Source organism: Bufo bufo, chromosome 2 (assembly GCF_905171765.1).
Source record: "Bufo bufo chromosome 2, aBufBuf1.1, whole genome shotgun sequence".
Classification (NCBI taxonomy): domain Eukaryota; kingdom Metazoa; phylum Chordata; class Amphibia; order Anura; family Bufonidae; genus Bufo; species Bufo bufo.
In genome coordinates, this window is record NC_053390.1 from 605208061 (window position 1) to 605234420 (window position 26360).

Genomic DNA, 26360 nt, shown 5'->3' on the forward strand with positions numbered 1-26360 from the left:
AGCACATTAGCATGATACCCACATTAGAAGGTGGCAGAAAGTTAGGTTTACATAACTTAAAGGGATTCTGTCACCAGATTCTGTCACCCTAAACTAGCTGACATTAGCGATGTGCTAATATCAGCTAAACCTAAGTAGCCTATTCCTACTTTTATCTATGCCCCCCTTACACCAGAAATCTAACTTTTATAATATGCTAATTAGCCTCTAGGAGCAGGGGGTGGGGGGGGGGGGGGGGGTGGGTGTTGTTCCTGCTCCTAGAGGCTCCGTTCTCCCACCTTTGTCGCCTCCCTCCAAGTCCTGATTGACAGGGCCAGGCAGCGCTCACATCTGTCTGCTAGCCCTGTGCTCTGCTGAAATCTCACGCCGTCCAGTAGGTCGGGTGAGGAAGCTGGCAGCATGCGAGCGTCTTTCCCTCACCGCGCCTGCACCGAATGCTGAACGGCGCAAGATTTCAGCAGAGCACAGGGCTGGCAGACAGATGCGAGCGCTGCCTGGCCCTGTCAATCAGGACTTGGAGGGAGGCGACAAAGGTGGGAGAACGGAGCCTCTAGGACAGCGGTTCTCAACCTAGGGGTCGCGACCCCTTTGGGGGTTGATCGGGCCTTTCCGGGGGGTCGCCTGAGGCTTCCTATTGTGGGTCGCCCGCACAACGGCAGCGGCCCCTTATCCTCGCGCACAGGAAGTGATGTCCTATCACTGCCTGTGCTTGAAGGAGCCTGACGTCTGGACGGGTAAGTCCTGTCTGCTGAGGTCCGAGTTTTTTCGTTAATGACACCGCCGCTGAGCACCACTGCCACCAATGATTTAATAGAGCCTGGCTGAGCCTGGCTAATTTTATTTTAATTATTTGGCTGAGCAAGGCTTAATTTATTTGGGGGGACATGAAGCACCGCTGATTTATTTATTTGGGGGACCCTGAGCACCATTGATTTATTTATTTGGGGGGGGACCTGAAGCACCGCTGATTTATTTATTTGGGGGACCCTGAGCACTTCTGATTTATTTATTTGGGGGGACTTGAAGCACCACTGATTTATTTATTTGAGGGGTACCCTGAGCACCACTGATTTATTTTTATTTTTTTGGAGGGGGGGGTACTGTGAGCACCACTGAGTTATTTATTTGAGGGGTACTGTGCGCACCACTGATTTATTTTTTAGGGGGTATTTTTTGTTTATTATTTATTTTAAGGTTATTTGGTTTACAAATATTTTGTATCTATGCTAAAATTCTGTGGTTATGAATGAATACTTGTGTATTTGAATTAACATTTGGTGTATTGGTGTCTGTGGGTGTTTTTGGTGGGTCATCATAACAGTAGCAAAATTAGTTATGACGTAGCAAGGAAAAAAATGTAATGGTTGGGGGTCACCACAACATGAGGAACTGTATTAGGCTACTTTCACACTTGCGCTTGATCGGATCCGTTCTGAACGGATCCGATCATATTAATGCAGACGGAGGCTCCGTTCAGTACGGATCCGTCTGCATTAATAACTTAGAAAAATTTCTAAGTGCGAAAGTAGCCTGAGCGGATCCGTTCAGACTTTCAATGTAAAGTCAATGGGGGACGGATCCGCTTGAAGATTGAGCCATATGGTGTCATCTTCAAGCAGATCCGTTCCCATTGACTTACATTGTAAGTCTGGACGGATCCGCACGCCTCCGCACGGCCAGGCGGACACCCGAACGCTGCAAGCAGCGTTCAGCTGTCCGCCTGGCCGTGCGGAGGCGAGCGGAGCGGAGGCTGAACGCCGCCAGACTGATGCAGTCTGAGCGGATCCGCATCCATTCAGACTGCATCAGGGCTGGACGGAAGCGTTCTGCTCCGCTCGTGAGCCCCTTCAAACGGAGCTCACGAGCGGACAGCAGAACGCTAGTGTGAAAGTAGCCTTAAGGGGTCACGGCTTTAGAAAGTTTGAGAACCACTGCTCTAGGAGCAGGAACAACCCCCCCCCCCCCCCCGCTCCTAGAGGATAATTAGCATATTATAAAAGTTAGATTTCTGGCATAACAGGGGCATAGATAAAAGTAGGAATAGGCTAGTTAAGTTTAGCTGACATTAGCACATCGCTAATGTCAGCGAGCTTAATAGGGTTAAATCTGGTGACAGAAACCCTTTAACATCAATATTTTTTTGCCTCCTAATTCATGCTGATATAATTTAGTGTTAATAAATTGGTCATAATAACCTTAGATAAATGTCAGTAAGACCTTCCACCTGACCACCTAAGAACATCTAATCTGTATGGTGGTGACCTGACTCTCCACCGATCAAGAGAAGGGTGATGGAGAGGGATAGGGTTGTTGGATTTCAACTTGCTCAACCCTTTTGTTCACAAAGGAGATAAGCCACCACCAGAGGTGTCTGTCAGCAGTTTATTCCACCCTCCTTAGGAACTCTGTAGGCATCAAGAAGACATAGCTCTGTGCTTTTTATAGCTTACATGGAAGTCAGACTCACAAACCAGTTATGCGTCACAGGAAGGGACATTCTTGAGAAGCCACCTAAGAAGTTGGGAGGTGGTCGAGACTTGGGTCATGTAAAGCTTTAAAAGGACAAATGTTACTTTTGTTCTACTTTTACTTCAAAAACTCAGTACATGTATGCCTTCTGTACTTTGTTCCTATTTGGTGGATGTAACATATATACGTAACAAAGGCAGCCAGGTATTTGTGTGCCAAGAACAAGAATACTTCCTTAGCTACATATTTGTCATTGGTCATAGCCTATGACATGTTAAACCACATTCATCTCAACTGAAACCGTATCACTGCCAGAAGTAGTCGCATGTAAAGTAAATATTAAATGTGTTCCTTCAGACTCGGGACATGAGCTGACTTTTCTCAGTCTATTGACTCATGAGTTTCGATTCCATTAGATGTGACAAATGTCTTCCCTACATATAAATGAAGCTTTTCAGCTCCAGTATTTGTTTTTGTGCTGTCAACACATTCAAAAAGACTGCAGTGAACAAATTACGTCTTCAGATAGATCCTCAGACTATCACAATGCAGCATGTATGCCCCCACCTCTATACTAAACCAAGGCAAGTATGTTTAAATGCCACCCTCCACTTCTGTATACAGATTTTACATTCAGGAGTCTGGGAAAGTTGGATGATCACCCGGTATTGCTAGCCATGTTGGTCATCACCCACCCTTCTGAAAAACACATACATTGTTTAAATAAGATGGAAAAGCCTACAGGTAGTCATTACCACAAGGCAGGGAAACTATGGCCAAGAACACCTTGTTACTCACCCTGACTTATTACTCATTCTGACATGTAATGGATTAAAACCAGGTTATATTAGAATTTCGAATATAAGGAGTGTTCACACTGCAGCTACTCATAGGAGCTTTGAATAACCTCAAGGCAAGTAAAAGAAAGGTCTACAGCAGATCAAAGCCTGGATCATGCACTGACCAAGATAATAGTCCATTGGGATTCCTATTAGTAATAAATGGACAGAATTATCCATAATCCAGTAAATTTATGGAAAGCAACAAACCTTCCTTCAATACCGTACTGAAAATTTTTATATCAAGACCGACACCTTACAACAGTGATGCCACAGGCCTGTTTGTTACATACTTAGTAGCTGAAAATCCTGACGCCCCCTGGAAGAAGCCATTGGGCGAAACGCGCGGCGGGGAGTCATTGGAGGCTGCACCATCTCGCGGTCGGCACTATATACTTTGATGTTTTATCCACCTTGCACTTTTGCAGTCTTAGTACTGCATTGGACATTGTCTAATGGACCTTAGTTCTATTGATGTACTTTAGGTCGGTTGTGTGGAGCTACAATGATAGGGGTTATATGTACGTACTGCTGTTTTGGTGCATGACCTTCCATGTGCTGCTGCTTAGGATCCTCTTTTAACCGCATTGATGTTATTAGATTATGTGATGTTTGCAATAAATAAAGAGCGTACCGTATATTTTCTACTATTTACTAATGCGTGGTTACTTTTTTGGTGCATCGTGGTTTATGCTCCACGCATGTGTTATAACCCTATGTCTATAGGTGTATGAAAGGAAAGGTCTACAGCCGATAAAAGCCTGGATCATGCACTGACCAAGATAATAGTCCATTGGGATTCCTATTAGTAATAAATGGACAGAATTATCCATAATCCTGTAGGTTTATGGAAAGCAACAAACCTTCCTTCAATACCGAACTTAAAATGTTTATATCAAGACCGACACCTTACAACAGTGATGCCACAGGCCTGTTTGTTACATACTTAGCAGCTGAAATCCTGTAACTTTACAAGAGAAGGAATTCCATACAGAGAAGCGTGCCTCCAGTTAGGCCCTGTTCAAATTTGTATTGGATGCTGCACTGGAATCAGTCAGATTTGACAGGAGGAATAGCACTGTACAGTCAGGCTACTTTCACACCAGAGCAAAAACGCTTCCGTTCTGATAATACAACTGCCTGCATCCGTTATGAATGGATCCGGTGGTATTATGTCTTATATAGCCAAGACGGATCCGTCATGAACTCCATTGAAAGTCAAGGGGGGACGGATCCGTTTTCTATTGTGTCAGAGAAAACGGATCCGTCCCCATCCGTCTTGCTCCGCACCACATCGTGGATAGAAAAACGCTGCTTGCAGCGTTATTCTGTCCGCGATGGGGACGCAACCAAACTGAACGGAATGCATTCTGTTTCGTTCAGTTCAGTTTTGTCCCTATTGACAATAAATGGGGACAAAACGGATGCGTTTTTCCCCCTATTGAGATCCTATGATGAATCTCAATAGCGGAAAGGGAAAGCGCAGATGTGAAAGTAGCCCAAGTCAAATGGCTCTCTGGAGTCTGTTGGTATTCGTCATATAACGGATCCAGTAGGCCGCCATTGCTTCTGTTATAAACAATCCAGATGTGAATAGTGCCTTACATACTTTGCAAGAGTTGCTTCTGGAATTATATTGTTGCCTATGCTACAGTACCACTTGGTCTCCAGCAAGGAGTGCAGACTATGATACGACTCCTCTAAAAGATGCCCCTACAAATTATGAGGGAGATTTATCAAACTGGTGTGAAGTAGAACTGGCTTAGTTTCCTATAACAACCAATCAGATTCCACCTTTCAGTTTTGACAGCTCCTTTGGAAAATGAAAGGTGGAATCTGATTGGTTGCTATGGGCAACTAAAGCAAGTTCTACTTTACACCAGTTTGATAAATGACCTCGTATATAAATGTTGGCAGAACAGACCAGCTAACGTGTATGGGGGTGTCTCTACTTTCCCCCAACGGTAGATTGTTGGGGGAAAGTAAAATCATACATATTAGGTTTTACATGCTCAATCACTGGTGCTCATGGGAAATAAGCTACCACCAGAAGCAGTTTATTCCCCCCCCCTCCCCCTTGAGAACACATGCACGGTCGGCTGAACCGAGTGAACATGTGTATGTGGGTCTAAGTGGAATAAGCTATCTAAGGTGTAATGGCCACTTTAAAGGTGTCCATACACCTTCAACAGCCATTGGGGGAATGCTTATTTGGCTGATAGCTTTATCTCCCAACTCCCCCATACACATGTCTGTGAGTTCAGTGGGGAGAGAGGAGAAATCCACTGCCAGAAGACTCTTCTGACGGCGGCATATTTCCCTGGAAAACACAAAGATGGGGCGTCAACGCGTCTGATCCTACTCTCCTCAACATCATCTGTAGGGGAGAGTAAGGAGCTCTAGATACCCATCAGCCAGTCCAGCGGGTTCGGCTGACTATAGCATAATGTGTTTGAGGGCCTTGAGTCACACTGAATGAATCCAGCCAGCAAAGGAAGCAATATGGATAATAACAATACACTAGTAAGTGCCTTGTATTAACTCTCTCTAAATTATAAATGCCACTTGCTAAAGTGAGACATACCCCTTTAATTTTAGCCCTTGTGCGCACAACAGTGAAAAACTGCCTTGTGGCCTTTTTTTTATAGCAATTTTCAGAACAATAACAGTCTACGGGTGTATTCACACATCCATTTTATTAACAGTTCATGAATACTGCCTGTACAATAAAAAAATAAAAAACAAAAATGTCCCATTTTGTCCTTTTTCATGGCCCGACAACACACATATAAGCCTAGCGGGACATTTTTAATCACCAATTTTTTTAAGAAAAACTGGCAGCTGGCAACGGCTTTTTCTTCAATGTTGTGTGAATGTAGCCTTGTTGGGGACAATGCCCAAAGTAATAAATGTGAGTATGGCTTTTATATGCAGTAAAGCAAAGTGATTGTTACAATTCCACAGCACGTAAACACTCTTTCATGAGGAAACATTATTACAAAAGTAACAAAACCGGCTTTAAACCCAATTCTTCCTGCAATGCAAACGAAAGCATGAAAACACTGTATTGTGTATTCTTACTAGCAGTCAGAGGTTTTCCGGAAACTGTGGTTTATTTTCTTTATGAGGACCCTTCCCAATTGTGAAAGTGACTTTAGCTATGTCCAAGACACCAACCTAATATGTATCATCATCCGTCAGTATAATAATAGCCTCCAGGATCTGCTCGGAGCCACAATAGGGTCGGACTCTGTTAGTTACACCGGGGAACGCCCAGAACAGCAGAATACTTGCCAAGTGAACAGCATGTGGCGGACCATTCCAGCTTTGATCTGCAGAATAAACCACACGTCTCCAACATTTCTTCTGACAAACACTCGGGGCACCGATGTGTTTTATGTACGCGTTTCAGCCTGGGCTACAGGGTTGGGAGGTTAAAGACACCTCACCGAGTCATTGTAGTGATCACAGAGTTTCGTGTTCTGAGTGAGTAGATGCCACCACATGAGAGGCCAACCACAATTACACCTCTCTAAGAAAAACACATGCTCTCTGTAATCCAGACTTCAGAAATGACAAAGTAATATCTGCACCCATACTGTATTTTCTGACCATCTGACTATATAGACACGTGGCCACCAGTGGTGAGGACAAAATAAACTTCAAAGAGAATCCGAACATGTCATCTCAAATACAAAGCAGTCTGCATGAAATGCTCACTAAATGTGCCCAGCTCCGAAACGGGCTTATCCCATAATTAAAGGGGTTCTCCGGGCTTTTAATATTGATAACCTATCCTCAGGATAGGTCATCAATATCAGATCGGCGGGTTCCTACTAGGGATCGACCGATATTGATTTTTTAGGGCCGATACCGATACCGATAATTTGTCAACTTTCAGGCCGATAGACGATAATTTATACCGATATTCTGGGTATTTTTATTTTTGAGGGAAAAAAATAATTTCCTACACAAATCTGATGAAAATTAATGTTTATTGTTAACGTGTATTATTATTTTATTTTTTTTGTAAATCTTTTTCATTTATACTTAATTTTTTTTTTTTTTTACTAACTTTTAGCCCCCTTAGGGACTAGAACCCTTGTCCTATTCACCCTGATAGATCTCTATCAGAGTGAATAGGATCTCGCACTCTCCCTGCTGCCCTGTGCTCTGTGCCAGGGCTTCAATAGCGTCCTGGCTGCCATGGTAACCGATCGGAGCCCCAGGCTTACACTGCTGGGGCTCCGATCGGAGGAGCAGGGGAGAGGGGATCCTGTGGCCACTGCCACCAATGATTAGAACTGGGGGGGCGCACTGCGCCACCAATGTTTTTACTATTGGGATGGGGGTGGGGGGCGCACTGCGCCACCAATGTTTTTACTATTGGGGTGGGGGGCGCACTGCGCCACCAATGATTAAAGGGAATCTGTCACTAGCAATGTTTAAAAATTTTTTTTTCATGGATCCATGTTTAATAAAGTACCTTTTTTCCATCTGTGTTCTTCTTTTCCATGTCAGTCTTGTCCTTTCTTCTAAAAATCGATTCTTAGGATATGCAAATGACGCTGTAAGGAGCCCAGAGGGGCGTTTTTCTTTCTCCACGGTGCCCAGGAACGCCCCTCTGAAGTGCCGTGCCCGCCTAAATATGAAAACTACTAACGCCTCCATGTTTAGCTGAATCGCCTCCCAGAGGCGCGGCTAAGTCCTCAACACCCCCCCTCCTCCTCCTCAGCGCCGCGCTCTGCGAACACCCGATCCTCCTCTCGTCGGCGTCCCAAATCCCGCGCAGGCGCAGTGCCGGCGATTGCCTGCGCTCTGATAATACGGCTGAGGGCAACAGCTTCAACATCGTCACTGGGCTCGGCGCATGCCCAGTGACGATGTTGAAGCTGTTGCCCTCAGCCGTATTATCAGAGCGCAGGCAATCGCCGGCACTGCGCCTGCGCGGGATTTGGGACGCCGACGAGAGGAGGATCGGGTGTTCGCAGAGCGCGGCGCTGAGGAGGGAGGGGGAGGGGGGGTGTGAATGTTGAGGACTTAGCCGCGCCTCTGGGAGGCGATTCAGCTAAACATGGAGGCGTTAGTAGTTTTCATATTTAGGTACTTTTTTAAACATTGCTAGTGACAGATTCCCTTTAATGCTGGGGGGCTTGGGGGGGGCGCACTGCGCCACCAATGATTAATACTAGGGGGCTTGAGGGGGGGGGGGCGCACTGCGCCACCAATGAAGATACCTCTCTTTCACATACAGGAGGCGGGAGCTGGCTGCAGAATCACATAGCCGGCTCCCGACCTCTATGAGCGGTAGCTGCGATCCGCGGCACCTAAGAGGTTAACTACCGCGGACCGCAGCTGCCGTTCATAGAGGTCGGGAGCCGGCTATGTGATTCTGCAGCCAGCTCCCGCCTCCTGTATTTGAATTAATGAAAGACTCATCTTCATTGGTGGCCACAGCCCCTCCCCTCCTCTCCTCTTGTCTTCCGTCCTGTCATTAGAGGCAGCGGCAGCAGCATCACAGGGGGAGGAGACACTGCTTCCTTCTCCCCTGTGCTGCGGAGGGAACACAGAACGCGCTGAGAGCAGCGCGTTCTGTGTTCCCAATACGTTATCGGTATATCGGCAAAATAGATGCCGATACCGATAACGTTCAAAATCCTCAATATCGGCCAAACCGATAATCGGTCGATCCCTAGTTCCGACACCCGGCACCCCCGCCGATAAGCTGTTTGAAGAGGAGGCGCGCGCCGTGCCAGCACTGCCTCCTCTTCACTGTTTACCTTCTTGTCGTCGCCTCTGCAGTGGGACGGATCGCTCCTATACAAGTGTATGGGAACAATCCGTCCCATTGAAATGAATGGGACAGTTAGGTGTAATTACACCTGCTCACCGCTGCAGAGGCGACGGCAGGAAGGTAAACAGTGAAGAGGAGGCAGCGCTGGCACGGCGCGCCCCTCCTCTTCAAACAGCTGATCGGCGGGGGTGCCGAGTGTCGGACCCCCGCCGATCTGATATTGATGACCTATCCTGAGGATAGATCATCAATATTAAAAGCACGGAGAAACCCTTTAATGTAAAAATGAAAAATCATATAGTACATGCCAACCTCTTTCTAACAAAGCTAGAACCCTGTACCTCACATGGATCCAGAGATCTCCCCATTCATTGCTCTGATAGATTTATATCAAGCTGATAGCTCAAGGGGAGTGTCTGTTCTGCTGCAGCCAAGGGGGGAGTGTCCGTGCTCTTCCTATCACAGCTCAGGAGGCAGCTGAAGGATGAAACTGAGCATGTGCGGCCTTCTCAGTGAGCAGGACAAAGAAATAAGATAAAGAACAAACAGCAGGTGGCGCTATACAGATACATTTTATCGAATAACTCAGTAGCTATGCTAAATCTTTAATTACATGCAATTATAAAAGTATTCAGATCCAGGTGCTGGTTTGAAAACTGCTGAATATTTTTTGTGGGACAACCACTTTAGGCTGACATAGAGCTCTTTATCAACATCACAAAGATTTGAACGTATCAGAGCCATTTTAATATCATAGAACTGCATTAATCACAATAGGAATTTCCAATTGCAAATACTACTCTACATAGAACGCAGGTACATTTCCAGCAGTCTGTATTCTCTTAAGGCCTCATGCACACAACCGGTTTTTTTTGCGGTCCGCAAAAACGGGTTCCGTAGTTCCGTGATCCGTGTCTGTTTTTTCTTCCGTGGGTCTTCCTTGATTTTTGGAGGATCCACGGACATGAAGGAAAGTAAAAAAAAGTAGTTTTGGTGTCCGCCTGGCCGTGCGGAGCCAAACGGATCCGTCCTGACTTACAATGCAAGTCAATGGGGACTGATCCGTTTGACGTTGACACAATATGTTGCAATTGCAAACGGATCTGTCCCCCATTGACTTTCAATGTAAAGTCAGGAGTCCCTATTATACCATCGGATCGGAGTTTTCTCCAATCCGATGGTATATTTTAACTTGAAGCGTCCCCATCACCATGGGAACGCCTCTATGTTAAAATATACCATTGGATTTGAGTTATATCGTGAAAACTCAGATCCGACAGTATATTCTAACACAGAGGCGTTCCCATAGTGATGGGGACGCTTCAAGTTAGAATATACTAAGAACTGTGTACATGACTGCCCCCTGCTGCCTGGCAGCACCCGATCTCTTACAGGGGGCTGTGATTCGCACAATTAACCCCTCAGGTGCCGTATCTGAGGGGTTAATTGTGCGTATCATAGCCCCCTGGTTGCCATGGTTACCGATCGGAGTCCCAGCGATTAAACTGGGCCTCCGATCGGAACTCTCCGCTGCCACCAATGATGGGGGCGGATTTTAATTAGGAGGGGGGGGAGAGGGGAGGCAGCACTGGCCACCAATAGATGTAATACAGGGAAGGGAGGGGGGCCTCACTGGCCACCAATGAATTTAAAACTGGGGAGGGAGGGAGGAGGGGCCGCACTGGCCACCAATGAATTTAAAACTGGGGAGGCAGGGGGGTCTGCCCCCTCCTGCCTGGCAGCACCTGATCTCTTACAGGGGGCTATGATACGCACAATTAACCCCTCAGGTGCGGCACCTAAGGGGTTAATTGTGCGGATCACAGACCCCTGTAAGAGATCGGGTGCTGCCAGGCAGCAGGGGGCAGTCATGTACACAGTTCTTAGTATATTCTAACTTGAAGCGTCCCCATCACTAGGGGAACGCCTCTGTGTTAGAATATACTGTCGGATCTGAGTTTTCACGAAGTGAAAACTCAGATCTGAAAAAGCTTTTATGCAGACGGATCTGCGGATCCGTCTGTGTGAAAGTAGCCTACGGACACGGATCACGGACGCGGATGACAATCTTGTGTGCATCCTATTTGTGGTCCTATTTTTTTGACAGACAGGAAACACGGAACACGGACGCGGATGAACAACGGTGCATTTTTTCGAGTTTTCAACGGACCCATTGAAAGTCAATGGGTCCGCAGAAAATCACGGAAAACGGAACAACGGACACGGATGCACACAACGGTCGTGTGCATGAGGCCTAATTCAAACTCTGTCAGCATAGCACAGCAGTCAGTGTCAGTACTGCAACAGTAAAACTGGCATAATGGCAATAAGATTCTGCCAACAATATCTACAAAGAAGTTCTGGACAGCAGTTGCAACAGCATGGTGGCTGCGATGGTGTAGCTTAAAGGGGTTGTCCCGTTCCCTATATTGATGAACTATCCTCAGGACAGGTCATCAATATCAACTCGGCAGGGGTCCAACTCCCTACAGCCCTGCATTCTCAGGAGAGGTCATTAATAAAGGATAAGTGGACAACCCCTTTAAATGATGCTAAATAAACATATTAATGTGTACCAAAATAAAGCTCATGTCAGGCCAAGTGTCGAGATCTTCGGATATGGGCCATTACAAGCTACAGCAATTATCTCCAACATATGGCGCTTCAGCGGCTCTGAAACTACAACTCTCATTATGTTCTGAGGGGCCTGGAATGTCATAGGATAGGTCACAGAATACTATTTACCGTGAACTTAAAATTTCCAAAATGAAATATATTCATTGTATAAAAAAATTGACAAATATTTGCCATTTACCTGCAATAAAAAACAAAAACAAAAAATTTATCCAGTAAAGAATTATCACATTTCTTTTCATAGTATGGCGCCACCTGGTGTACAATGTGTATAGAAACCTGCACAGCCACCTAAAGACCCCCATACATATTCAATAGCCATCAGCCGAATGATTACAGTCCTCTCTCCGGACTCCCCCATACACTTACACGTTTGGTTCTGCCATGTTGAATGGGGAGAGAGGAGAAAACCGGACACTTCTAGTGGCAGCTTATCTCCTGTGAGAAAAAAAAGGATGGGGTGAAAATATATATTTTTTTCAATCCTTCAAGATCTTGGGAGACAGTCAGGAGCTCCCCATACAGTTTAGACTGTGGACGGTTTCGGCCAACAATACACTAAAGTTTATGAGGATCTTAAAGTGACTGTCACCAGGTTCCTCCATATCAAACTATTTGCATAGACACATAGCTGTAGTGTACCTGATTAAAGAGGACCTGTCACCACTCCTGACATGTCTGTTTTAATATCTTTATGCATTCCCCATGTAATAACAATTCTGGAACATCTATTCTTATGGCTCTATGTTGTGCCATTCCTTTATTATTTCTACTAGAAGATATGAATGAATCGCTATTAGCCTTCAGTAAGGGTACAGAGGGGAGGTAACCAGTTGGAGTGTGTACCTGCAAAGACTCACTCTATCCAATCAGTGCTGCCATTGTCAGACCGTGCAGGTACGCGCCCCCAACTTGTTACCTCCCCTTTGTACCATTACTACAGACTGCTAGCAATTCATTCATAAGTTCTAGTAGAGATAATAAAGCAATGGCACAAGATAGAGACATAAGAATAGATGCTCCAGAATTGTTATTACATGGGGAATGCATGAAGCTATTAAAACAGGCATGTCAGGAGTGGTGAAAGGTCCTCTTTAAACGCTGTTTTTCTTTTGTTGATCTGAGGCTATGTTCCAAAGATATACTATTTCTTAATAAGCAAATTAGGCTATGAGGGTGTCACTATCGATCTTGGTGCCCCCAAGCCCTGCCTGCTCCTTTCTGTGGCCAGCCCCTCCCTTTCGGCTTTGTTACTACCTATCCCTGCTTGGTCACAGAAAGGAGTAGAACTTGGGAGCAAAAAGAGCAATGGTGACACCCTCATTGCACCAAAGACCCAATTTGCATAAAAAGTATCAAATTTCAGGAATGGAGCATCGGATCAACAAAAGAAAATCAGCTCTTTAATTAGGGGAACCACAGCTACGTATCCATAACAGATGGATAGGGAGGTCGCTGGTGACAGATTCCCTTTAAGGACTGTTGGTCTACAATACATACATGCTCAGTAACTCTTCCGCAGCCAGGGCTTTGCATAGTGATCTTCTGTTCACTGCAGAGCAGCAAACAGAAAAAGCTTTCTGCCCTGCTGTCACGGACGTTCCTGTGGCAGGTACCAGGAGATCAGAGAGACTGGCAACACGTGGGTTAAATTGAAAAGTTCCTTGTGGATCTTATTGTGTCTGTGTTTTGGTGAATGCCATACCCCTTGCTTCAGGTGTTGCTTGTTGGTAATTTACCTTCCCCATAAGTAGCCGCTTCTCATTCTTGGAGGTGCGGTTTTTTAGATTTTCTTCCTGCCTTCTAACTAGCTTGTCTGTTGTACTCTGTGGTGCTTCTGGAGTTGCCAGTTTTCCACTTTCAGATAAGTCTTGTCTTTTCTTATTGTATTGTGTTTGTTATTTTCCCTGTTGTTTGTATCTGGGCCTGAGACAAAGACTTCCATTCGTCCATCTGGGGAGGAATGGGTTGTGTCTGGTCCTAACCTTATTCCAGGTCCTTATAGGGTAATAAGGGCCTAGGTATACTGCATATGAATATTCCTACCTTCAAGGTCTATTCATATTGATAGGTAGTTCGGGCCTGTATTAGGGTTGTTTAGGAGGTGACCTGTTCCTTCCCTAGTTTCCAGGCCCAGTTACTGTTCCCCTTCCTTCGTGTGTTCAGTGTGGAGCTTTCCCCCCACACTGACCGTGACACCTGCTTTTACAGACAGAGCAGAGCCTCTGCAGTAGCATGACAGTGTAGCTGAGAAGACTACTTCTGCATGGCTGTATTTTTAGATCCTTGAAGAAAAAAACTGATTTTGTACAGAGTGACCCCCAACAACACAGATTAGAAGCACCACCAAGGTGGAAACATGGAAGCAAATGATGATAAGAGAGGTATTTGTAGGCGGAAGAAACCATAAATGACTTTAAGACAACCATCAACTATCTTTTGGGGCTTTTAGAATTAAAATGGTTTAAAATGGTTTATGTGATAATCTATTTAAATACTAAAGACACTATAAATAGAAATCTAGGCAATTATATACAGTACCAGTCAAGAGGTTGGACACCTAGGTTTTTTCCAGTTTTTTTCCCTACATTGTAGCATCATTTGGAAGACATAAACACGATAAAGGAACACATATGGAATGAAGTGGTAAATAAAAGGGTTAAACCAGAATACATGTTATATTTTAGAGTATCCCAAACTATCTCGGTTGGGTTAAGGTTGGATGAATGTGGATGTCATCTGACGCAGCATTCCATCACTCTCATTCTTGGTCAGATAGCTCTTATATAGCCTGAAGGTTTGTTTGGGGTCATTGCCCTGTTGAAAAACAAATGTTGGTCCCACCAAGCGCAAACCAGATGTAATGACATGTTGTTGAAGAATGCTGTGGTAGATAGGCTCGTTTAGTGTGCCTTTAAATTTGATTAAACAGTGTCACCTGAAAAGCACCCCCACACCATCATACCTCCTCCTCTATGCTTCACGGTGGGAATTACACATGTAGAAATTATCTGCTATTCTGCATCTAACAAAGACATGGCGGTTGGAACCAAAAATCTAAATTTTTGAATCATCAGACCAATTTCCACTGGTCTTATGTCCATTTCTTGTGATTCCTGGTCCAAGCAATACTCTTCTGGTTTTTGTTCCTCAGTATTGGCTTCTTTGCACCAGTTCAAACATAAATTCCTGATTCTTGCAGTCTCCTCTGAACAACTGATGTTGAGATGTGTATGGTACTTGATCTCTGTAAAGCAGTTGGAGGCTCTAATCTGAAGTGTTGTTAATTACCATTTTCTGAGGCTAGTAACTCTAATGAACGTGTGCCCTGTGCAGCAGAGGTTACTCTTGGTCTTCCCTTTCTGGGGCTGTTATCATGATAGCCAGTTTCATCATAGGGTTTGATGGTTTTCATGACTGCACTTGAGGATATCTTCAAAGTTTTGGAATCTTTCGGCCTGCCTGACCTCATGTCTTAAAGGGAACCTGTCACCGGGATTTTGTGTATAGAGCTGAGAACATGGGTTGCTAGATGGCCGCTAGCACATCCGCAATACCCAGTCCCCATAGCTCTGTGTGCTTTTATTGTGTTAAAACGGTTTGATACATATGCAAATTAGGGATCGACCGATATAGATTTTTTAGGGCAGATACCGATACAGATAATTTGTGAACTCTCAGGCCGATAATTTATACCGATGTTCTGGGAATTTTTATTAAAATAAATAAATAAAAATTCCTACACAAATCTGCTGAAAATGAATGTTTATTGTTAACGTGTAGTTTTTTTTTTGTAAATCTTTCTTTTTCATTTATATTTTGGTGTTTTTTTTACTTTTAGCCCTCTTAGAGACTAGAACCCTTGTCCTATTCACCCTGATAGAGCTCTATCAAGGTAAATAGGAGCTTACACTGTCCCTGCTGCTCTGTGCTTTGTGCACACAGCAGCATGGAGTTTACCATGGCAGCCAGGGCTTCAATAGCGTCCTGGCTGCCATGGTAACCGATCGGAGCCCCAGGATTACACTGCTGAGGCTCCGATCGGAGGAGCAGGGGAGAGGGGATCCTGTGGCCACTGCCACCAATGATTAATACTGGGGGGGCGCACTGTGCCACCAATGTTTTTAACACTGGGGTGGGGGGCGCACTGCACCACCAATGATTAATACTGGGGGGCTTGGGGGGGGCGCACTGCGCCACTAATGAAGAGAAATCTCTCATTAATTCATATACAGGAGGTGGGAGCTGGCTGCAGAATCGCATAGTCGACTCCCGACCTCCATGAGCGTTAGCTGCGATCCGCGGCACCTGAGGGGTTAACTACCGCAGATCGCAGCTACTTGTCATAGCGGTCGGGAGCCGGCTATGTGATTCTGCAGCCAGCTCCCGCCTCCTGTATATGAATTAATGAATGAGTTAGCTTCATTGGTAGCGCAGTGGCCACAGCCCCTCCCCTCCTCTTGTCCCCTGTCCTCTCATTGGTGGCAGAGGCAGCAGCAGCACAGGGGGAGGGAGACACTGCTTCCTTCTCCCCTGTGCTGCTGAGGGAACACGGAGAGCGCTGAGAAGCGCGTTCTGTGTTCCCAATACGTTATCGCAATATCTGCAAAATAGATGCCGATACTGATAACGGTCAAAATACTGAATATCGGCCGATAATATCGGTAAAACCAATAATCGGTCGATCCCTAATGCAAAATAACCTGAGATGTGTCCTGTCCCTGAGATGAGTCCAGCGTGAAGGAGCCCAGCACCGCCCCGCATCCTCAGAATCTCCTCCTTGCTCCCTGACGTCAGAAAGCTAGAGAGCCGTAATCTCGAGATGCGCGAGCTAGCGCATGCGCAGTGTCCTCATAGTGTTCCTTCCCTGTGCTGGCATCAGCCTCAGGGAAGGAACTCTCACGCACCGCAAGATTACGGGGCTCCGGCTTTCTGACGTCGGGGAGCAAGAAGGAGATTCTGAGGATGTGGGGCGGTGCTGGGTTCTTCACGCTGGACTCGTCTCACATACAGGACACATCTCAGGTTAATTTGCATATGTATCAAATCATTTTTTTTAACACAATAAAAGCACACAGAGCTATGGGGACTGGATATTGCGGATGTGCTAGTGGCCATCTAGCAACCCATGTCCTCAGCTCTATACCCAAAATCCTGGTGACAGGTTCCCTTTAAAGTAATGATGGACAGTAATTTCTCTTTAGGCTACTTTTACATTAGCGTTCAATTCAAGAAAACGCTTCAGTTTTGTCCCCATTCATTGTCAATGGGGACAAAACTGAACTGAACGAAACGGAATAGAATAAAGCTGCAAGCAGCGTTTTTGTGTCCGCGATGTGGTGCAGAGCAGGACGGATCCTCCTGGCACACAATGTAAGTCAATGGGGATGGATCAGTTTTCTCTGAGACAATAGAAAACTGATCCGTCCCCCATTGATTTTCAATGGTGTTCATGATGGATCCATCATGGCTATACAAGACATAATACAACTGGATCCATTCATGACGGATGCATGCGGTTGTATTATGGCAACGGAAGCGTTTTTGCAGATCCATGACGGATCCACAAAAAACGCTAATGTGAAAGTAGCCTCAGTTAGATGAGTGGTTCATGCCATAATGTGGATTAGAACAGTAGTAGGATATGACTAAACACTGTATGGAGCTGTGTACCAATCCTACCTCTGCACAATACAATTAATGGTCTCAGACACATTATGAAAGCAAGGAATTACACAAATTAACTCTTGACAAGGTACAACGGTTAACTCAAAACCATTACAAGTCACCACCCCACAAAGCTGACTGAGGGAATGCCAAGTGTGTGCAAAGCTGCCATCAAAGCAAAATGGGGTTACTTTGAAGAACCTAAGATATAGAACATATTCTGGTTTGTTTAACACTTTTACTACTTTACTATTTAATTCCATATGCGTTCCTTCACGATTCTCAAGTCAATATGAATATAGAACAAAGATCGACCACCTGCGCAGCCAATGAGCGCACAATTCTGCGGTAAAATCATGTGCCCCATAGGCTGCCATGGGTGAGCGTGGCTTGACTGCATATGACAAGTTGCATGATTAGGCTATACCATTACCAAAGTCATTTATTGGCATTTTTCTGCAAATCAGGTTTTAAGACCCAGTGGAAGTATAAGCAAGAACTATGTTGGTCATGTTTGAATTAAAGGGGTTGTCCGGGTTCATAGCTGAACCCGGACATATCCCTGTTTTCACCCAGGCAGCCCCTCTAACATGAGCATCTGAGCATTTCATGCTCTGACGCTCTCCTTTGCCTTGCGCCGTGTCGCGCAGGGCAAGGGCTTTTTTCGGAGATCCAGTGACGTACCAGGCACTCCATGGGTAAAAGGTAGGCAGAGGCTTCCGCCTAGCAGTGAGCCCGGTGACATCACAGGCACTAATGGGCGGGCTTTAGCGCTGCCCTAGCTTGTAAAACGTGATACAGCGCAGGGCAAGGGAGAGCATCGGAGCATGGGGATATGTCCGGGTTCAGCTCTGAAATACACCTAATAGATATTTAAATGACCCTCATACTGTTTCCCTGAAAAGGTGGCATTCTGAGCCCACTGTGCAAAATACTTGAACACAGCCCCATTTACTTGGACCAGTGCTGCAGTTCCCTGAAAAGTCCCAGGAGCTCCACTATGCAGGAGAATGTTCCTTCATTCTCAGGATAGGATCAGAATGTGATAGCATATCCTAGCAATATACCATAGCATTCTATGATAGGCACCTATGAAATCCACTGGCAGGCTGGCACTCTCAGCACCCTCCACGGGTAATATCTAGGGCCATCACGATAGGTGCACTAGGCAATATTGGAAGCTCCTGAGCTCGAACTTTGACAATGTACTTTGTATGCCAAAATATAGCACATAAATAAAAAAACATGAAAGGAAGACAGATATCGACAGAATGGCTTCACACAACAAAGTGCAACACTAATTTAGAGGATCTAAAAATATCGGCCAAGAGCAGTGGATGCAGGGAAAGATGCCTACACTTGACTCGAGCACCATGCCGGCTTTCCTGAGTGCAGAAAAACTGATACTGACCACCATACAAACAAAAATAAAAATAGTTATACTACAGGGAAGAGATCAAACACTGCGCTACTTTATAACATACGTTATTGGTCCCCTGAAGCAACATACATAATGAGGTCAAAACCATGGTGGCCAAATAACCTTCACTCTGGACATCACATGGCCTTCAAAACAAGAACCAGCAGTGGACCACAGCAGAAAGTTAGTAATTTTTACATTTTGGGTCAACTAAAAGCTATTTCTACAAGTCTACAACCCTTTTAATGTGTAGACACTGGTGTAACTATAGGGGTCGCAGCGGTCGCGGTTGCGGTCCATAATGGAAGCGCTCACTAGTCTGCAGGAGGAGGGGGAGATAAGCGCTGCGAGTGCTGTCCAGTACTTACCCCTCCTCCTGCTCGCTCTTCTCAGGGCCCACGCTGCTGTGTCCTGGCTGCCTACAGGGTCAGGACGTACAGAGCGCACTCTGACCTGACGCTGCAGGAGGTCAGGTGACTGCAGCGTGGGCCCTGAGAAAAGAAGACCGGGACAGGGAGAGTGGCGGCAGGAGAGGTAAGTTACTTTATTTACAGTCTGATCTGAGGTCTGATATGGAGGTCCGACTGAGGGGTCTGGAGAGGTCTGATGGGGGTCTGATTGGGGGTCTATAGGTCTAATGGGGGTCTGGAGGTCTGATTGAGGGTCTGGAGGTCTAGTGGAAGTCTGGAGGTCTAGAAGTCTGATATGGGGGTCTAGAAGTCTGATATTGAGTCGGGGTCTTACATGGAGGTCTAATGGGGGTCTGATCTGAGGTCTAAAACTGGGGTCTTATATGGGGTCTGACAGAGGTCTAAAGGGGTTTGGTCTGAGATGGGGGATCTCATTTAGAGTTTTATATGGGGGTCTGATCTGAAAGGAAGGGGGGGGGGGGATTTGTTTGTACTAACGCACAATATAAAGGGGTGTTTTTGTACTGATGTGCTATCTGTGTGGTACCAGTATTTTCAGGGGGACTGTTTGTGCAGGAAAGTATTGGGGAGCACAATGGACACAGTATTGGGGTGTTGAGAAGGTGAGTAGGAGGATGGAAAAGTAGGAAAATAAGCTGTCCGTTTGTTAAACTCTGCAGAGACAAGGCGCGGCTGAAAGAAGTCACCATGGCGGTCTGGTCTGACAGGAGAAGAAGAGGAAAGAGAATATCTACATCAGAGAAGTCACTGGATGTAAGAGGTACATATGTGGCGCTGTATTACCCTGTATGTTCTGTAGCGCTGTTTGTATTGTTTTCCAAGTATGTCCTTAAAGGGGTTGTCTGCTTTTTTTTTTTTGGTATGAGCGCTGCCTTCTCTGCTCTGTTTACCTGCTCATCACTGCAAATGCTATGGCGAGCAGGTGAACAGAACAGAGAAAGCAGCTCTCATATGAGTGCTGCCCTCTCTTTAAATAGCTGATCGTCGGGGGTGCCGGAGGACACCTGCTGATCTGATATTGATGACCTATCCTGAGGATAGGTGATCAGTAGTAAAAATAGGACAACTCCTTTAACAATAGAACTGGAGGGAAGGGGGGGCCATTTCAATATTTGCCTTGGGCAGCAGAAAAGCTAGGTGCACCAGCGCTGAGTGAAGGGGGTGGGGGGGGCAAAGCTGAACTCTTGCACCAGGGCCCCTGTGTGTAGATTTACCATAACTTCCCTACATATATGACGGCATATATGGCCGTCTGTATCTGAAGCACTGTAGGTACAGTGCATTCAGAAAGTCTTCAGACCCTTTCACTTGTTCACATTTTACTATGATGCAGCCTTATCCCACCAATCTACCCTCAATCCCCCATAATAATAAAATGTAAAAACAGAATTTTACTAATTTTTGCTTATTTATTAAAAAGGAAAAAACTAAAATTTCACATGAACAAAAGTATTCAGATCCTTTGCTATGACACTTGACATGTAGCTGTGGGGGCCTCCCATTTTTCTTTATCATCTTTGAGCGATTTACGCACTGGACACGCTAGTCTGAAACAGCCCTAAAAGACATATAAAAGCCTAGAAACACTTAAAGTCGGAGAGTCCCTTAGAAGACTAGATTCTCTGGTCTGATAAAACAAAGATTGAATTTTTGGCCTCAGTTCTAAGCTTCATGTTTGGAGGAAACCAGGCACTGGCCAATACAGTGACGCAGGGTGGTGGCAGCATCGTGCTGGGAGGGTGTTTTTCCGTGGCTGGGGCAGGGATACCGAGTTGTGGAAAAACTGAACTGGACTTCAGAATGGACCTAAGGTTTACATTCCATCAACACACACAGCTAAGACAAGACAGGACTGAATGTCCTTGAGTGGTCCACAATTGAATGTTTCTGGAGAGACCTGAAAATAGCTGTCCACCGACAGTCTGCTTCCAACCTGACTGAGCTTGAGAGCATCTGCAGAGAAGAATGTGAGGAAATCCCCAAATCCAGATGTGCAAACCTTGTGGCATCATACCCAAGGAACTGGAGGCTGTAATCACTGCCAAAGGGGCTTCAACTAAGTAAAGGTTGTGAATGTTTTTGCCAATGCAAGATTTTATTTTTTCCTTTTCAATAACTTAGCAACATTCTGTTTTCACTTTGTCATTATGGGGTACTGAGCGCAGAATGATGGGAGAAAAAACGGAACTTTTTTTATTCTAGTGCAAGACCGCAACATAACAGAAAAACAGACTTTCCAGATGCACTGTAGAACAGAATATAGACTGCAGTAACAGTGACCAGTACTCTGCTGAGGGCCCCAAAAAAACTACAGTAACTCTATTAACACACACATATATATATATATATATATATATATATATATATATATATAGATGCTAAGGAATAGCTGCAAATGCAATTCCCAAATCTTTAGGTTTATCAAAGGTTAACAACCTAAAAAGGACCCGTCACCATGACATGACCATTCTGGGGCATCTATTCTTATGTCTATGGTGTCCCATTCCACTAAGTTAGAATATTGAATTGCCGTAGTTCAGCAGTGAAGGTCCAACTGGGCGTTACCAGTTGTGGAGTGTCCCTGCCCAGTCTACCACTATCTAAATCAGTGCTGCCAGTGTCAGACTAAGCAGTGGCACACTCCAGGCTGGTAACGCCCATCTGGACCTTCATTGAAACTGCCAGTAATTCATTAATAACTACAAGTAGGAATAATAAAGGAACCACACAACATACAGTCATTAGGAGAGGTAATCCAGAATTGTTATTACAAGTGGTTGTCTATCCCTGCACCAGATTTATCATCTAGCCGGAGCTCCTGTGATAGATCTGGTGCAGATCTAGACAGCCGGTCTACGCTTACGTAAATCTGCCCCATGTGGTCCCATCTCACACACAAAATGTAGATCATTGGACATATTATCAGACAAAAGCCCAATGTCACAGCCTGTGGTAACTTGGAAATAAATGACATTATGTAAGAACAGAATTAGTTAGGCCTCTTGCACACGACCGTATGCCCTCTGAGACATGCGGTGCATTATATGTCCCGGAGTGGCCTTGATGGTGTGCACGGGAGCACACAGTATCATAGATTACAATGATGCTGTGCACGTCGGGCCGCCCGCCGGGCTATTGTCCGTACTCATAAGATCATATAAGTGCAGTACAATAGTCCAGTGGGCGGCCCGATGCGCACAGCATCATTGTAATCTATGAGGCTGTGCGCTCCTGCGCGCACAATCAATGCCGCTTCGGGACATATGGCCCGCTCATGGACCGTATATATCTCGGAGGGCATACGGTCGTGTGCATGAGGCCTTAACCAGAGAGGCCTTCGGAGCACACACATTTCCATGCACCAGACGTCTCTATACTGACTCACGGCGTGTCAGGCAGGAACAGTACAGTCATCTTCAGAAATGTGACGTCTCATGTGATCTCTTATGTCTACGCTATCAGCAAAGGCAGTAAGACTAAGCAAAACTCATTGAAGAAGACGCGAATACGTAAAGCAACATCTGAAGCCTCCTGACATACGCCTTCATGTTCTCTGCACAGATACACTGTAGCAAACTGTCGGGAGGGAAGGATTTTATAGGAAACTCTCAAATGTGGGAAGGTTTCTAAGGATCTGGGACCTCTGGATGTAAACTGGAGTATTCCCACAGAGAACTGGAAAGGGTAAGGATCTTAAAGGGCTTTTCCAGGTTCCTGATACTGATGACCGATCGTCAGGATGGGCCATTACTATATAACTGGCGAGGATCCCACTCCCTGCAGGAACTAGCACTGTAAGGGCTCATGCACACGACCGTATGTATTTTTTGCGGTCCGCAAAACAGATCCGCAAAAAATACGGATGACATCCGTGTGCACTCCGTATTTTGCGGAACGGAACAGCTGGCCCCTAATAAAACAGTACTATCCTTGTCCGTAATGCGGACAATAATAGGACATGTTCTATTTTTAGGCGGAACGGACACGGAAAGAAAATACATTTGTGTCCATGAGCCCTAAATGAAACAGGAAGCACAGCGCTGCTCAAAGTGTAGTGGCCGCACCTGGTTACTGCAGCTCATCTCCTGTTCACTTCAATGGAAGCTGAGCTGCAGTAACCAGGTACGGCCACTACACTGTGAGCGGCGCTGTGCTTCCTGTTCCATTCAGAGTGTTCAGAGTCTGCAGGGAACAGCTGATCGGTGGGGGTGTGGGATCGGATAGTAATGAGGTATCCTGATAATAGGTCATCAATATCAGGAGCCTGGAAAACCCCTTTAAGCAAAGTACCAGAAAACTGCAGAACATTTTAACGGTTTATTAAAGGGGTTTTTCAATTAGCACGTTATTCCTATTCATAGGATGGATAGGTGATAAATGTATGACCACTAGGAGTCCAATCTGCTGCAGGGTGCCCGAGTCTCCTGTGTGAATGAAGCGGCGGGGTGCCATGCATGACCACTATACCCTATACTACTAAAGAAGGAGATAGCGGAGCGCTGTACTCAGTGAATGCACACCACCACTTCATTCCTACAGGGGATCCGGGGACCCCGTTGCGGTGATCAGTGGTCGGACCTCTAGCAATCATACATAGGTCTCTTTAAACCTATAAACTGGCAGCTGCTTGTGGCATGATACAACCCCCTGGTCCTGGGTTCACCGCGATGACGTGCCGTACCGACGCATGACCGATGTGCCTGCTGTGACCTGTGATGTCGCCACAAGCAACCGTATTTTTATTAGATTTTTTTATTTATATTTTTACACCTGGTAAAACCCTTTTATGTTTTTTTTATATATATATTTTTTAGTTTTTTTACAAAAACGGCATACATAGCAGTTCCCTAAATTACATTAGAGAGCTATTTTAGGAACTGCTTCTAATGATAGCATGCAAATCTATGGGATTCGAAAACTCCCAGCCACTGGCCAGATGTCGATGCCCTCGCATGCCAAGGCAATGCATGCCTGCCCAAGGTAAGTACCGCATCCTCCACCAGCTATGGGGGGTTATTGTGAAATGACAGCCGCCTGTGAGGAGAGCACTCCCAATAGTCGGATTATGGAATTGGCAGTTATGCAATTCTCTAAAAACACCAAATTGGAATTTATATAAATGTAGCCGTCATCCGTAGAACGCCCAGCTATTGGTGACACTCCCTGCCAGGCAGGGCCACATACCAGGGCTCAGCACCGTACACACATACTCGCCATACTGTACTTTGCCCCTCGGGGAAGCTCACAGTGAACAATAGGCATTGTCTTGAAATGCTAGGGTTCCTGATCTTTCTTGACTGTGCCATGGCCGGTCACCTTCAGCTAATTATTACTTTTCGGAGGTTATGTCCTACAAGTGCAATAATCTGGAAGACTCATCCGAGGCAGACTGAAACTGATTCAGAGCAGATCTGATAGAAATTCCCATTCCCGTTGCCATGGTAGGATGCCAGATTTCACTAATGTCAGTCTCTACGATTATTACAGGACTGGCAAGCGGACAGAATACACCTGGCGGGTCACTCTCAGGTGTGTTATACCTTTCAGCATGCCCCAATTCTATGAGGGGGCACCCTAATATTGGGTGGCACATGCCAGCGATTGGCCATTATGTCGCTGACTTGTTGCACGGTGTGGGTGATGGGGTCCACCTACATGCAATAGGTCACCAGGACTGCATGGCACTGCTACCACTCCCATCATACATAGTAACTTACCTCTGAACAGCTCGGTGGCACCCTGCAGTACTGGGTAAAGGGATGAAATGGGCACAGAAGTACAAAGTGGCCAGATACTGAGGAGGAGATCTATGGAAAAGATAGGATGAGAGGGGCATAAAGAGGATGGATGGATAGGTGATATACTACGTATGGCAGATAGATAGATAGATATCAGATAGATAGATTTAGACTACGAATGATAGATAGATAATAGATATGAGATAGATAGATATGAGATATACTACATATGATAGATAGATAGATAGATAGATAGATAGACAGACAGACAGGTGATATACTACATATGATAGATAGATAGATAGATAGATAGATAGATAGATAGATAGATAGATAGATAGATAGACAGACAGACAGGTGATATACTACATATGATAGATAGATAGATAGATAGATAGATAGATAGATAGATAGATAGATAGATAGATAGATAGATAGATAGATAGACAGACAGACAGGTGATATACTACATATGATAGATAGATAGATAGATAGATAGATAGATAGATAGATAGATAGATAGATAGATAGACAGGTGATATACTACATATGATAGATAGATAGATAGATAGATAGATAGATAGATAGATAGATAGACAGGTGATATACTACATATGATAGATAGACTGGTGACAGCCGCAGGACCGCTCTGCACACTGTCAGGTACCGCACTGCCCCTCCCCCTCCCGACAAAGTTTGCACTCACCTGACGGAGCGGCGGGCAGGCGGCGGGCACAGTCGCCGCTCCCGGGTGCAGCAGTAGTGCAGCTCGCTGTGTGCGCCTCCTGAAGTCTTCATGGTCCTGCCCGACCCCTTTTTTCCCTATGTCTCCAACCTCAGCGCTCTCCTCCTCCTCCTCCCACCGCCGCTGACGTCACCGGGGACACGCCCTCTGCAAACCTCTCCCCCGCCCACCCCATAGCCAAACACTGAGTCACTACCACCAGCGCCCAGCTCTGTGCCCCGCGGGATGGCAGGAGACAGGTGCTAGGCTGCTGATTCACGCCGGGTGTGCCCAGTGCCCACTCACCGCTCGGACATTCCTGGTACTGTGGCCCATGGTCTGTCCAATATCTCTACTCCAGCAGTACGCCGTGCAGCCCGTTAACGATAGGGTTAATCATTTAAAGGGGTTTTCCCACGAACAGTGTTCCTATGCAGTGACCAGAGCGCTGACGAAGGATTACAATCTACACGTGATAAGAAGGTTGTAGGTTTTCCTCTGGCAGCGCTTGTCCACCTTCTCCTGCATGGTGGTCTAAGCGCTTGTTCACACCCGCCTTGGAAGCTCTGTTATGGTCAGTGGAGTCTGTCCAGCTCTGTTCATGTCAATTATTTGCTAAATCCAGCACTTCTGATATTTTCTGT

At 45.7% G+C, this 26360-nt stretch overlaps 1 protein-coding gene across 2 annotated transcripts in view; it reads right to left on the reverse strand.

Annotated features, from left to right (window-relative positions):
* The window catches only part of SGMS2 (sphingomyelin synthase 2), a 49406-nt gene extending 23574 nt beyond the window's left edge, over positions 1–25832 (reverse strand). Inside the window, exons 1-2 of one of the 2 annotated variants that reach the window (XM_040418389.1) lie at positions 25699–25832; positions 24972–25061 (exon numbers count right to left, since the gene is read on the reverse strand). The gene's annotated coding sequence lies outside the window, so the exon portion shown is untranslated. The remainder of the gene's footprint in view (positions 1–24971; positions 25062–25698) is intronic. The other variant, XM_040418388.1, reaches the window with a different exon arrangement.
* Positions 25833–26360: the final 528 nt, after the last annotated feature.